The following is a 14,139-nucleotide window of genomic DNA, read 5'->3' on the forward strand; positions in this document are numbered from 1 at the left end:
TTTGGTGTCCCTTTCCCTCTGTGCTCAGTAGGCATGTCTTGTCCTAGGATCACATCAATTCGTGGTGATTAGCCACTCCTCAGTATCAGAACTAAACACCTAATTGCAAAGTTTCTGAGCATTCTTTTTGCAGTTGTTCAAAGCTAATCTTCAGACTTGAATTCCAACAATCAACTCTGTATGCTGTTCACAGAGTTTGCACTAGCTGGAGAGATAGATGCAAATGCTGGGTAGGATCAGTGGTCAACCTCAGCAACCATGGCAGAGACAGAACTCCTGCTGCAACTGTGCTGGAAGGACTGTGTTCAGATCCCTGACCGGGGGAAGTAGGTAAAAACTCCTGTCTGAGCATCACCTAGAAAACCCTCTGTCATCTCAGAAGCCCTTTGAGTTCCATAACGTAATGTCTTTCTCTGTCCAGGAGCCCCCACCTCAGCCAGAGTAAATGCACTGACTTGCTGGGGCTTGTTATTTAACTTTTTTATTTAAATCATGGTTTTGAAGGATTCTTGGTATTCTCAGTCCTTGAGTAGGAAGGAAAAGGGTCAAAGGAAAATGATTCATCATTCTTTTTGCAGCTTTAGATGATCTGTTCTAGTGTTAAGTGTTATAAATTTTTGAAGGAAGATTTTTACCTACTTCTTCTGGTCTTCTGCCTTCTTCCCCCTTTTCTGTCTTATTCAAGTTTTTGTCTTTATTTCTGCATTTTTCCTTCCATTCTTTTCCCCATCCTCTACAGTTTTCAGAAAGCCAGAACAGTAGGTGGACAAAGAGTAAGGTCATGGTTACAGAGAGCGTGTGGACAGGCGTTGCCTAGGGAAAATACATTCAGCGCCTTTTTAAGAAACTCCCGCCCTTAGTGACTAACCAAGAAGAACTCATCAGTGTTAGATCTGTTTTAGTACTCACATTTTACAGATGAACAAGCAACCTTGGGGAATTATGTCTGGCTACAATAAAGCAAAGAGCATCCAGAATAAACTCAGAGTTTCAGGGTTCTCGCTATTGTTAGACCATGTGTCCCTATTCTTAGATTGTAAACTATTTCTCTCCTAAAATTAGGACCTTGTCAATAATATATGGATGGTCCCAGCAGCAGGAGAACCTAGATTTCATGGTTAAATTTTGGATGACAGGACACCTTTCCATAAACTTACAAAAATGCTTTTGTTTACAGACCCCCACTCAGACGTCCTTCTCTAGCAGTGTTTGCATCTTCACTGTGTTGTAAGAAGGCTGCGAGAGAAAAGAACTGTCTTCCTGATTCAGGAAGTTGGGCCCAGACATGTCTACATGTGTAATGGCAAGGCCAGCACCCTAAGAAAAATCCCTATCCTACCCCTGTTGAGTAACTGCTAGCAATTATATTTAACACCAGCCTTGCTGGGGCAAAATTGTGACATTCAAGGGATAATCCCATGCTTAGCCACCAGCTGCTTTAGTTTTATTTAGATGGAGAAAGGGGAAGGCCACACCTAAGTGAATGCTTTCGAGCAAAGCTAGTGGCATCTTTCCGAAACCGAAACTGTAGGGGCAATAAAACCGAGACCAAGACCGTAAGTCTGTACACTTTGTGTGCAGAGTACAACACTGCATTTCCCTGCCCTTATAGAACTCTTTACTCCCAGCGTTTTCAAAACACAGCTAAATCGCTCCCACTATGACCCACCTGTGAGAACCCCTCTGCTCCTTCGGCTCCTGCTCCCCATCATCTACGTTTAGGGAGTGTGTGTTCATCCAACATGAGCAGCAAAGGAAGCTTCTCAATGTGATGCATTTTAAGTGTTTGGGGGGAAGAACATGCTTTCTAAATGATTATCTTTGTCATCATGGCCTTTAAATGGCCCTACACCAGTTACAATAGAGGACAGTCAGCTACCCTGTGGCTGTCACGCTGGGAGAGAGCCCAAGCCACATGGAGAGGCCAGTAACAGGCAGGCATCCAATCAGCAGCCCTAACCGAGCTCAGCCTTGGAGTCACCACAGCCCAGTCGCCCAACACGGAAGCGAAGAAGCTTCCAGATGATTCCAGCATCCAGTTGTCTTGTCACCCCCAGGCTTCACGTCTCTTCAGCTGAAGCACTGAAAATCAGGGCACACAGCCACCCACACTGTGCGCTGTCCAAATTGCTGACCCACAGAATCTGCGAGCATAGTCTGCCATGTTACGTCACTGTGTTTCGGGGCAGTTTGTTACAAAGCGAGAACAACTGGAACAATCACCATCATCATCACTCACGAACTTGTCATTCTGAAGTTTTGATTTTCTGAAACCCTAGATGCTTGTGCGGAACACTAAGGGTATTTAAAAACACAATTCAAGCACAATGCAGTCTAATTTTCGGGGAGCTAAAGCATTCCCTAGCACATCCGACCTTGCGCTTTCCACAAAGCTACATGAAGAGGCCCAATTCCTCAGGCTGGGTGGGCCCCAGGGAGCCCAGACAGCTCCGTGGGTGGCGACACTGAGGGGCGTGTCCAGGAGACGCCTGGACAGGTGCCAAGATGAAGAGAGTGTTTCCTTCTGTATTTATCCCCATCGTCGCTCATTCTCTGTTTCTGTTGTTACATAAGAGAGTTTTAATCTTTTGTTTTAAAATCCTCTTAAGCAAACATAATTAACTAGAATTTTTGTGAAATTTCTTTCAAAGAAGTTAATGCCTTAGCATTACAACTGTGACATATTTCTTTATCTCCAAGATGTATCCCTGATCAGGAACTCCACTGACTGTACTTCCTCTATGTAGCCTCGAAAATACTCTGTTAAAAACAATAACCTAAAACAACTCCCAGAATTAATGGCTCTGAAATAACTGGAGTCAGTTTGTTCTGTGTCCTGCTCTAAACACCTGGTTGGTCTGACACAGGCAAGCATTCAGAATGAAATGAAATCTGACATATTCCCGCCCAGCCTTAGCCAACTCATTTCCACACTGCTGTTTATAACGTTTACACTATTTCAACATCTTATGTATAAAGAGTTGGGTAATATATGGGCTCGATTCTGCTCCAAGCTGCTTGCTCTGGTTTCATACATCTCAGAAATTACAAAATCAATGAGATAAATGCCACCCTGCCCTCCATCCACCTCTCTCTGCAGGCTCCACTTCAAGAAACCAAAAGCTTATTTGAACCTACAGAGTGAGACCCTCTGCGGATTGGGAAGGAACAGTCCCTTCCAACACTTGAACACCATTATTGCTTTTTGACCTAATGGATACATTCCTTTCTCTGACCATAATTGGCCTGTCTGCCACTGTCTCGCCCCGCCTCCCCCTTTGCGGGGAGGCTCTGACCTTTCCGCCCACCGTTCCCTTCCCGGCTCCCTTGCCTCCAGGCTGTGGTGGCTTCCATTGCTGGCATTCCTTACTATCTTCCACCTCTCCCTCCACCTCAGCCCTCACCTGCCAGCAGGAAGGTAAATTATGGTTCACTTCTCACGTAGGGTACTACCTTTTGTTCTCCACCAGTTGTTTTTTTTTTTAAATTCAAGGTTACAGAAAAGCCGGGAACCATTACAAGAAACACCTGTATAGATTCGCCAGTTATCATTTTGTTGCCTTTGGCTTTATCCAGATCTTTCTGTCTCCCTTTCTCTTAGGTGAATGGTTTGAAAGTAAGTTGGGAAGGGCCATCAGATCACTCCACCCCGACTATGCGGGCACAGAGCTCCTTAGAACAAGGCCATGTTTAAAGTTTCACCTTCACAGTCCTTTCCCTGCACACAGATGGAATCCTTACCTCTTGCTTTGAGCCTCCCCATCCCTGTTTCGCATGTATACACGTCAGTCTTAGCATCTGTGACTCAGACATGCATGGAGTTGTTTATAAGGCTGTATCTTCTTGATCGGCTGTAAGCACCTAAGGATAGAGCTCCTTTGCTTTTTTCCTCTGTGTCATCAGTGCCTGGCCCAATGGCTGGCAGGCAATGCGTGTTTATTAACTGATAAGCGACTTAATAAATTGTTGAACAAGGTTTGTCTTCTTGTGGTTTTCCCATCCCCAAACTCGGAAGCTCCTCATCCCCTTGGCCATATGCCACGCCTGCCTTGGAAATCCAGACTCTCATGCTACAGAGCCGCTGTTCAGAACTCTTACCACTCTCTCACCCCAGCCTTGCTCCTTTCACTCTCCAGAGATGAGCCCCCTGTCTCTTTGCCCACATCTATTGCTTTCTCCATCAACGTCCTTCTCCCCACACCTGTCTCTGTCATTCTTTCTCAGTTGTTTCAGAGAAAGACATGTCTTTCTTCCTTTCCATCTGGGATTCATCAAATCCCATTCTATCAGATGTGGAACAAACTGACATGGACTTGAATCCTCGCTCTAAAATTTTGCTACCCCTACCAGCCTCTCTTCTTCCAGAACATGGGAAGTGGATTGTTATCACAGGCGATTGTGAGTTTCAGCACTTGTGCAACCACTAACTACACTATGACAGTTTTTATTGCCCCCATCCTTCTTCAGTTCCCTGAAGGAAATCAAGTTCTGTCACTCATTCAGTGCCTTTGGGCAGGGTGCCCCTGCCTGAGAAGTCCCAGCAACTGTCCAGATGGAGAAATTTTCACATCTTTTAAGATCGTGTTCAAACAACCTACTAACTGCGAGACGTTTCTGCAGTATCACCTTGTCCACTCGAACCCACGAACAAGAAACAGAATGTGTTGACCCCTTTTTGATTCTCCCTTAACTCTCAATAAACCTCATGACAAAATATTCAGTGTGTAGGACTACGAGCACCTGCTGAGGGGCTGTCATACTCACTACTCCGTGAGCTGCCATGTCTTCGTTTGTCTCACACACACACGTGACAAACCTGCCACCGAGGACGTGGTGCATTATCAGATACACAGTTACACCTCACACATGTCTTGAGTGAGAAGGGCAGGTCTCTGTGTGTCTGTCCTTCCTTGCTTAGTGGTGTGCCTGAGTGGAGAATCAGAGCAAAGACCTTGAGTCTTGGTCTCTCTTGATCTCATAGCTGAAAGTCAGTGAGACCTGGGGACAAAGGCATGTGAAGAAGCACTGCTTGATGACACCTTCCTCGCGTTGTAGATGCCTTTGGAAGAAGGCTTAGTACATTTCCTCTTCCATGTGTGCAAGAACAGCCCTCTGAGGGATTAAAAGAGTTAAGAGATTGAAGGCTGAAGAACAAGAGGAATACCCTGTGTCTCCTTCCTATACGCACACACATGCTATACATTTATGAACCCGCTCACCTCCCTCTTTTCTCACTCATTTCTGAGGCGCTGCTATTAAACTCTCCAGTCCAGTAATTTCCTTCTTGCCATCTGCATCTTCATCCTGCTCTGTTGGTTACCAGGTGTTAGGCAATTCCATTTTTGGTAGCAAGAAATATTACACAGTAGTGTTTTATAAGGATTTGGGCTTCTTCTATTTGTTTGCTTTCGGTAAGAACATTTTGTAAATCAAGTTTGTGTTCTGGAGAAAACAATGGTAGTGTGAAGATGATAGCTTTGGGTTTAGATTATATTTTGATAATAGAATATAGAAAAATATCTTCATACTTTTATTCTATTTTCAAAGAAATTGGTGGTGGGTTTTTTCCTTTTAATTTAAACATTTCCCTGCAGTGTTGATAACTCACAGCAAATCTCATTATACACAGAGAATATAAACTGGGAAATGATGCTGAATTGAGTTGAAAAATGAAACTGAGTAGTTTTGACTACAGTAGTTATTCTAAGAATGTTTGAAATACCTGTTATTTGCTTGTTGCTGCACAAGACAATGCAGAGTGTACAAGAGGACTGTCAGAAGTACCCTGTGCCCTCAAAGGTATACAGAAAATGTGGACACAGTTCAAATTACAAAATAACACAATATAGTATTTGTTCCTGTGACAAGTGGATAAAAGATATAGATGAGACCTACAGGAGTTGACTTAATAAGAAATGTCTGAGAGTTAGGAAGAGAAACATAAGCAAGAAAGCAGGTAGAGTTTGAATAGGTAGGAGGACTTCAGACGAAAGAAAAGCGATCCTGACCATAGCTTTTTGGGAGCACTAGGAATAAATCAGTCTGCCTGGAGTACTGGGTAATGGAAGGCAATAACATATTTGGGGCCCAGAGACGAAAAGCTTAGGTTGACAAAGTAAGGAGTCTGGACAGTGGAGATCCAAGTAGTAACTAAGCAGGAAAAACATCTTTTAATACCACCGAAGATGGATTGGAATGGGAGAATTCTGGAGGCAGGGGTAGCAGTTCAAAGGCTGTAACCATATTTCCAGTTTGAAACCCTGGTGGCGGTAGCAATAAAGTGGAATCAGAGAGATGTGAAAGAAGAAGCTATAAGGCTTGGTAATTGGGTCAATACAAGGACAAGCAAGAGAGAAAGGCCTTAAATGACAGAAAGGAATGTGGTACCATGTATATAGTAGAAGGGGAAGCTGGACCACCCTGTTCCGAGGACAAAGGTGTGCAGGCATGTTTGTGAAAGTGACAGCTACTTTTATTTATAGATCATGTACTGCATGGCAGGTAGTCTGCTAGTAGTAAAAGCAAGCATTTGCATTGTGCATACTATGTGTAAGACACTACTCTTAAAACATTACCCATGTGAACCCACAGAAGACTTTTAGCATCTGTATGCGATATTATTACCACCACATGTAATTCTTAGAGTACCCTTATGTGATATATTTATCTCCACTTTACACGGGAAGCAGCTGAGGCACAGAGAGGCTAAGGGAGTTGCCGAAGTTGACACACAAAGCCAGGATGCAAAAACCAGGTAGCCTGGCTCCAGAGTCTGAACTCTAAAGGGCTATGTTATGCTGCTGAGCATTTACCTGCCATAACTAAGCACAGCACAGCAGAGTCCAACAGTAGCGAGAAGTGACTCTCCTGATCATCCTCCTTTGACATATAGAAAACTGACTCTTAGAAACTGACATTTTTGGGAAAATGCTGACTACTCTCTTAACTATTGACCGCAAAAGCTTATAAAAAAAAAAGCAAAATCAAAATTATATGTAAAAGTCATGGAGACAAACCCTGAAAATGGTTTAAACAGTGAGGAACAGAGGGTTAAATCCTGAGTTTTAAGAAAAATATATGCCAAAAACATTTTAATTAACTTGAAATAAATATATCATTGATGTAATTTATTCTATCACCAAGTTGTATTAAAATGTTTATTACCAATCCTGAGCACATGTATTAATGACATCAATAAAAACGTTTGTACTAGGTTTTATTTTCTTAATTGCATCAGCTTCTCTTTCTGGTTAAATATGATAATTATATAACATCAATATGAAAATTACACTCAACTTGAGTTGCTTCTTTTTATTTTCCCACTCTAGGCAATGTATTAATAATGTTCAGAATAATTCAGTGCAACCTAATAAATATAACTTAATAATACTTAATCACATTAATATTGTAAGTGGCAAAAATTAAATGATATTCAGAAATGTTCCCACAATTTTAATGAATTGGTTGGGCTATCAGAATGACAAGGAACTTTTTCAAGTGGGATTTTTATTGCGAGCCATCTTCTTTAGCTTCTGAGGCCAGAGGCAGAAAGATCTGTCACCTCCTTGGCTGCTGTCGAAAACACGGGAGAACCACTTCTGCACGTTTCACCGGGTCCTGAATGACATGTGCCCCTAGCCTGGCAATCTCTCCTCACCCCCAGGAAATCTCCCAATGGCCAACTATCCACTTGAGCCACATCCCTACAATTACTCTTAGCAAAGGGGAAAAGAACGAAATTATTTGCAACCAAAAAATCTGTACCCAATCATAAGGAGCCTGAGGCTAAAAATCTGTTGTATACTTTTCTTCTTCTGAAATAATATTAAGCTCAAGCATATATAATTATACAGGAACCACCAGGCTGTGAAGGATGAGAAAATATAACACAATTATCTCTTCACAAACCGCAACTGAAAGCTGACAGAAATCAACATGCGTCAAGAACACTCTTCCCCTCCCCTCTTCCTTTCCAACTTAACCCCTGCTTTTAAATGGCTGTCTACCAGAACCCACGTCTGAGAAGGCTGCCTGCACGCCTGTCACACAGTGACTGGGCTGGACCAGAGAGTATCCATGGGAGATGTCACGCTCAATCCAGGGATAAGTTTTGCAGGGAAAGCGTGTTGTTTCAATGCAGTGGCAACACCGTAAGCTTCATAATCAGCTAAAAACCAGCCCAGTCTATGGGGCAAAGCCAGCTCTGCTCAGAACTTGTGGTGAGGTAGGAAAAGAAAGGAGGAGGGAGCTGTCACGTGGGAATCAGAGGGCCAGATGCACACCAGGATAATTGAGAGAAGAAAAATAATGAGAAGAAACCAAAGAGTTAATTTCCCAATTACCCTGGTGCCTGCAGAAGTGCCCCTCTGCCCACACAGGAAAACCTACAGGTATGCCTAACCCAAGTCTCCGTGGGAGAAATAATGCTATGCTTCTATTCCTTAAGATGTGTCTTCAGGCTGTGCCCTCTGCCCACTACTTTCTCAAGCTAGTTTTTCTGTGTCTTGCTACATCTGCTTCTTATCTCATTGTCTCCCATCTGCTGCATCCTGTCCTATTGGTAGTTATGTCTTACTTTGTCCCTGGATACTCTCTGTGGATCTCCCTTCACACTGTGCAAACTATGGAGCAGAAGCCCTGGCTCCTGGGACCCCACGGGGTAAAGTGCCCCAGAAGCCTATTGGTCTGAACCTGTAGAAGGTGAAATGTGGAAAATATGCTGTTGGGAGTGGAATCATCTCCAAATAATAGCTCAGTGTCTATTTCAAAAATCATTTTGGGGGCAATTTTCAAGTCCCTGAAATATACTCAAGCCTGGCTTTTTCTCCTAGTAGAATAGGGAGTGGCAAGGAAGAGTTGGGAGGGAAGAAGCAGATTGTGGAAACAGTAGTGTCTGGTTTTTCAGCCACCATCACCATTGCCATCAGAAGGCATCAGGGCCATGTTAAACCTTTGTGATTCTACTTGAATAAAGCACAGTCTCGAGAAAGCTTCATTCAGGTTGAAAACATCAATTAGCTATTCTCTGAATAAGAAGATAACTTAAAGTTTCCGCCTACTGTGTCACTTTTGACCCCTTCACTGCCACCTCTGCTTTCTCTCCCCCATTGTGTTAAGAAGGGTGAAAAGTCTGTTATCACCACTCAAGATTACTTATTAGACTTTTCTTTTTAAAAATATTTTTATTTACTGATTTTTTTGAGAGAAAGAAACATTAACTTGTTCCACTTCTTTATTCATTCATTGGTTGATCCTTATATGTGCTCTGATGAGGGATGGAACCTGCAACCTTGGCATATTGGGACAATGCTCTAACCAGCTGAGCTAGACTTTGCTTTTTAAATACTAAATGACACCTTCAGAAGCAGCCCAGTCCAGCCAAAAGCAATCTTAGAGGGGAAGGATGGCAGCTGGACAAGGCTGGGGCTTTTGTAGTCTCAGAAGTCATTGTGTACATGAGGATTAAGGTGGAGCTAATTATAGGAGCAAACTATGGAAGCGGCACCCTTTTTTGCAGCTGCCGCTTTATTGAGGATTCACAAAGCATCTGCCTCTCTTCCCCAGCAGAAGTGGGAAGTCCTATTAGTTGAAGGGTTAGTGAATAATTAGCACCTGCCAAATTCTAGGTCTCTTGGAAGACTCCTGGCTCAGTGATCTAAGTAAAAACTAATGGTGGGGACTGTACATGAGCAAATAAAACAGACTGGGTTACACAACAGAATATCAACAACACAAAATACAGAGCAGGATTAAGAAGTGTCTAATCAAGGAGTGACCACAGCGTTATAAAGCCATGTAAAAATGTCTCTTACATTATTTGCTTTTGGTATTATCAACACTAGTATCTCCTAGTTAGCATATTCAATTTAGATTGACTTAATTTTCCAATTTTCTGATTTTTCTTTTTACCCTGTGTTACAAATTTAATTGTCTCCCCCAAATTTATATTTAAGCTCTGACCCCAAGTACCTCAGAAAGTGACCATATATTTGGAGATAGGGCCTTTTAAGAGGTAATTAAATTGAAATGTCCTTATAGGAAGAGGAAATATGGACGCACAGAGAAAGAGTAGGGTGTGAACATGTTTAGGAAAGACTGTGTAAGGACATGGCAAGAAGGTGGCCACCTGCAAACCAAGGAGAGAGGCTCAGAGGAAACCAAACCTGCCTACACTTTCATCATGGACTTCCAGCCTCCCGAAATGTGGGAAAACAAATTTCTGTTGCTCAAGCCCCCCAGTCTGTGATATTTTGTCATGGTAACCATAGCAAACTATTACGTTCTCCTCCCTAAGCGGCATTAATATAAATCAGCATTGTGCTTTGCTGTATATAAGAGAAAATCAAAAATAATGACTACTTACAGACCGTCAGCCTTCATCCTGTGTGTCAGTCCATGATCACCAGGGCTCTGCCTCCTTCTTTCTTTCTGGCTCACCATCTGAACACTGGCTTTTGTGGTGGCCTTTGGATTGGTAGTTTCTCGGAATCATTTTTAACTTTTTCCCTAATCTGCCCCATGTGCAGGGAAACTGGCCTCTGCTGTTTGTATTTCCCTAGTTCCTAAGATCATTGGCTTCCAAATGAGTTAAGCTAGTAAGAGGTTTTGGCCAGAGTTCAGGGGACAGGAGGAACGACCTTGGATCCCTACTCCAGAGCAGCTGTGTCACTCTGGGGATCTAGCTCCAGTAGGACAGGTCCACTGTGCACAGTCTGTATTGGGTGACTCCGCACTTGGACTCCAGCAACACTGCCCCCTTCCTTTGTATCCCAGCACACTGGTAGTGACAACCTACTGTTGCTAATCTGAAGGTCTTCTCACCATTCTGTTTGGCTTCTCAGCTATTCCAATATCTCTGCAACTAAATCCCTGCTTTGAATTCAATTAGTGCTAAATATAAAGTGTGGTTTTGCTTTCCTGGTTGGACCCTGACTGATAAAATTTCTATTCTCAACATCATCCCATTGTCCAGGTTAGCTGCAGGAGCTCCCTCCATCATGTCTAGTTCTGGGAAAGAAGAAGGAACTAAAGAAAAAATGAAAAGATCTTGTCTCTTGGCTACTAAGTCAGCTCTTTTAAGTCACCTTTCTGAAATTTTCATCCAACATTTCTGCCTGTACCTCATTGGCCAAAATTTAATCATATGGCTACTCCTAGTAACAAAAGAAGCTGAGAAATGTGGTCTATTAATTTGGTCCACTGACATAAATAAATTAGGATTCAAAGAAGATGAGGGAAGAGGATATTAGGTGGCAAATAGCTATTTCTGCCACTGTTTCTTTAAAAATGATTTCCATCTGTCTATGCCTGACTCCTTTCATATTAAATTCTATGAGACCTGGTGCTTTTAGAGACAACTATTCCAACGTCAGCAGTCTGAGAGGCCAGGACATGGTTTCCATCCTGGCAAAAGATGGCAAGTTACTATTTGAGCAACTTTAGGAATTCTGACATTCAAAATTCTTCCAGTCAAATTCAAATTAATGGCTGTCAATTTCAATTCTGTGCAGCAACTGAGCTCGGAGCAGTAATTACATTATACTCTGCTAATCCCAAATAGTTTGAGAAGTAGTGTGGTATCAAAAAGAAGTAGTATAGACTCTGAGAGCCCACGAAGCATTGTGTACTCTTCAGGTTATTTATTGCAAAGCATCACCAAGACATATATTTTGAAACACATTCATTATCTCTCATGGTTCTGTGGGTAGGCTAGATTCAGATGGGGAGTTCTCTCTTGGGGTATCTCATGAGGTCACAGAAGGTGGCCAGACTTCAGTCTTCTAAAGGTTTTGCTGACCTGGATGTCCAAGAAAACACACTCTTGGCTAGGAGCAAGTGCTGTTTATGGGCTGGGATCTCAGCTGGGGCTGTTGAGTGTGTTGTAGCTTCTCCACGTGGTCTGGGCCTCTTCTGGCTCAGGGACTGGGTTCTAAAAGAGAGCGTCCCAAGAGATCCAGACAAGAACTGCTAAGGTCTCTCATGACCTAGCCCTACAACTTTCTGGTTTTACTTTTTCACATTCTATGGGTGAAGCAGTTTCAAGGGGAGATGAATTAGCCTCCATATCTAAGTAGGAGAGCGGCAAACATCACATTGCAGACAAACGTGGGAGTGGGAAATAATATTACAACCATATTTAGAAAACACAATTTGAAATAGTTACCAAGAACCAGGAGATTGAGGGCCACTCCTGTGTGGCCTTGGTTTAGAGGCCTTCCCTCTCTGAGCTACAGGATATTCAATTCTTAAGTGAAAGAATTGAACAAGGTTATTTTTTTACAGCATATTCACACTGAAAACATTTGGTGTTTGGCCCTTTGTGATCAGTGACACCTGTGTCTCTCTAGCCATACAGGTCCTGAAAACCAATAAGTAGTAGAAAAAGAAAAGCTTAAATTGCCAGCAATTCTCATGATGTAGCTTTTAGACAGAGAATGTAAGAAATTAGATGATTAAAGACTTTTCACAAAAGCACACAATATTTGAAAGCTGTAGAGCAGCAAAGAAGCATTATCATTCCACTAAATTAGAAAACCTCAATAGAAAAAGTGAGTGTGAAAACAGGGAGTATCCCTTCTCAGTGAGAACCACCCTGTGAACATTGCTGTTCTCCTGCAAATCTCAAAGCATTTGACACATTCACCAGCCTGAGGTCTCACTTTTTTTTTTTTATTGAAGAGGTACAACTGACACAGAAAACACAATTTTATCATAGAAAATTAGAGCTGAAAGGGACCTCAAGGTCATCTTATCCACTGCAGTAAAACAGGGCAGAAGAGTATAAATTATATACACCCACAGAAATCGTAATCTGGAGATTAAATGATGTCTTCAGCGCCGAACAATGAGTTAGTAGCCAAGTTGTAGCAAGGAGGTAAAGTTCTCAGCTTTTCAGCCGCAGAATAGCAGAGAATAAAAAGGAACTAAAATTCCTTTTTAGTTCCTGACAGTCAAAAAAATGCTTTATGATTTGCAAATGTTTTCGTATCCTTCCTCCCTTCCTTTTCTCCCTTCCTCGTTCCTGTCATTCTTCCTGTCTTTCTCAATCCTTTTTTATGGATAGGTTATATATCAGAAAGTGCTATCTAAATTATTTTATTTGACTCTTACACCAACCCTGTGACACTGCTAAATACTTTCAATACTATCGTCAACATTTTATGACTGAGGGAAATGAAGCCCTCGTAAGAATCCTGCTGATTCTCAATCTTGCCAGAGGCAACACCCTGTCTTTTTGGTTTTGGCCTCAAAACTTCCTCTCAAAGTGTTTTATGGGCTATATATATATATATTTCTTAATTTATAAAAACTAAAATAATTTTCCCCTTGCAAATTTTGCAAATATTAAAACACCTGGAGGAAAAATAATTATAATAATCACAAATAATATGTCTGCAATATTCTGCATATTTTCCCAATTCTTGGCTCATTTGGGCCTCAGACCAATCCTGGTTTTCACAGAGGTGAAGCCTGGAAATGTAGATGGTTTAAACGACTTTCCTGAGTGGCTACCTGGACTGTCTCCTATCTCCCAAGATGTTAAATGGCAGAAATGGGCCCTACAGCATCCTTGAATTCAGCATCAGTTTATGCCAAGGATCCAGGGTCCAAAAATCACCAGATATACTCTCATCATGGAATTGCCCCATTTACCTACATGAGACACTGGATAGAACACGGCAGAGTGTAAACAGACCCATCCCTGTGTAGCCCAGGAAAGATGATGGGAATTATCTTTCTCTCTTTATGACAAAACAGCAAAAATTTGCTTCTGTTGGCCTATTCATCACATGCCTGTGGCAGCAACTGGCATATACCCAGAATCTTCACACTATTCTTCATACTAATTCTTGTGATTCAGAGGTGCTCCCTGAAGTGTATCCCTACACTCTGAAATCTTTTCTTCTAGATATATCTTCTCTCTTCAACTGATTGGCACTCTCCACTCACTAGAGATCTTGTATTCAGTGTCACATTATTTACAAATTCTGCTCTGACCACAGAATGAATTTACTTTTATACAAAAGCATGGGTACTAATTGGTTAGTATATTGCTTCTTCCAGATAACATACATGTATTTAAAAGACTTTCTGTCCTTCCCCTTAAAGAAATGAAGCCAATGACATAAAAGTAGTTAC

Source organism: Phyllostomus hastatus, unplaced genomic scaffold (genome assembly GCF_019186645.2).
Source record: "Phyllostomus hastatus isolate PE091 unplaced genomic scaffold, TTU_PhHast_1.1 phas_scaffold_501, whole genome shotgun sequence".
NCBI lineage: Eukaryota > Metazoa > Chordata > Mammalia > Chiroptera > Phyllostomidae > Phyllostomus > Phyllostomus hastatus.